Raw genomic sequence first — 1,829 nt, 5'->3', positions numbered from 1 at the left:
TACGTTCTAGTGTTTCTCTAGTATGTGTTTTTGCAGTTTGTCTCTAGTACTTTCTAGTGTTTCTTTAGTATGTCTTTTGAATTTTGTCTCTAGTACTTTCAAGTGTTTCTCTAGTATGTCTTTTTATAGTTTGTCTCTAATACTTTCTAGTGTTTCTCTAGTATCACTTTTTGAAGTTTGTCTCTACTACCTTCTAGTGTTTCTCTAGTATGTCTTTTTGAAGTTTGTCTCTAGTACTTTCTAGTGCTTCTCTAGTATCTCTTTTTGAAGTTTGTCTCTAGTACTTTCTAGTGTTTCTCTGGTATGTCTTTTTATAGTTTGTCTCTAATACTTTCTAGTGTTTCTCTAGTATCTCTTTTTGAAGTTTGTCTCTAGTACTTTCTAGTGTTTCTCTAGTATTTTTTTTTGAAGTTTGTCTCTAGGACTTTCTAGTGTTTCTCTAGTATGTCCTTTTGAAGTTTGTCTCTAGTACTTTCTAGTGTTTCACTTGTATGTCCTGTTGAAGTTTGTCTGTAGTACTTTCTAGTGGTCTCTAGTATGCCTTTCTGAAGTTTGTCTCTAGTAATTTCTAGTGTTTCACTAGTATGCATTTTTGAAGTTTGTCTCTAGTACTTTCTAGTGTTTGTCAAGTATGTCTTTTTGAAGTTTGTCTCTAGTACTTTCTGGTGTTTCTCTTGTATGTCTTGTTGAAGTTTGTCTCTAGTACTTTCTAGTGTTTCTCTCGTATGTCTTTTTGAAGTTTGTCTCTAGTACTTTCTAGTGTTTCTCTAGTATGTCTTTTTGAAGTTTGTCTCTATTACTTTCAAGTGTTTCTCTAGTATCTCTTTTTGAAGTTTGTCTCTAGTACTTTCTAGTGTTTCGCTAGTATGTCTTTTTGAAGTTTGTCTCTAGTACTTTCTAGTGTTTGTCTAGTTTGTCTTTTTGAAGTCTGTCTCTAGTACTTTCTAGTGTATCTCTAGTATGTATTTTTAAAGTTTGTTTCTGGTACTTTCTAGTGTTTCTCTAGTATGTATTTATGAAGTTTGTTTACGGTACTTTCTAGTGTTTCTCTAATAACTCTTTCTGAAGTTTGTCTCTAGTACTTTCTAGTGTTTCTCTAGTATGTCTTTTTGGAGTTTGTTCCTAGTACTTTCTAGTGTTTCTCTAGTATGACTTTTTGAAGTTTGTCTCTAGTACTTTCTAGTGTTTCTGTAGGATCTCTTTTTCAAGTTTGTCTCTAGTACTTTCGAGTGTTTCTCTCGTATGTCTTTTTGAAGTTTGTCTCTAGTACTTTCTAGTGTTGCTCTAGTATGCATTTTTGAAGTTTGTCTCTTGTACTTTCTAGTGTTTCTCTAGTATGCATTTTTGAAGTTTGTCTCTAGTACTCTCTAGTGTTTTTCTAGTATGTCTTTTTGAAGTTTGTCTCTAGTACTTTCCGTGTTTCTCGTGTATGTCTTTTTGAAGTTTGTCTCTAGTACTTTCTAGTGTTTATCTGGTATCTCTTTTTAAAGTTTATCTCTAGTACTTTCTAGTGTTTCTCTAGGATGTCTCTTTGAAGCTGGTCTCTAGTACTTATTAGTGTTTCTCTAGTATCTCTTTTTGAAGTTTGTCTCTAGTACTTTCTAGTGTTTCTCTAGTATGCCTTTTTGTAGTTTGTCTCTAGTACTTTCTAGTGTTTCTCTAGTATCTTTTTTTGAAGTTTGTCTCTAGTACTGTCTAGTGTTTCTCTAGGATGTCTTTTTGAAGCTGGTCTCTAGAACTTATTAGTGTTTCACTAGTATCTCTTTTTGAAGCTTGTCTCTAGTACTTTTCTAGTGTTTCTCTAGTATGTCTTTTTGAAGTTTGTCTCT

The sequence above is a fragment of the Euprymna scolopes genome, chromosome 30 (genome assembly GCF_053919585.1).
Source record: "Euprymna scolopes isolate OS-2025 chromosome 30, ASM5391958v1, whole genome shotgun sequence".
Taxonomy (NCBI): domain Eukaryota; kingdom Metazoa; phylum Mollusca; class Cephalopoda; order Sepiida; family Sepiolidae; genus Euprymna; species Euprymna scolopes.
This window is presented reverse-complemented; position numbering follows the sequence as displayed.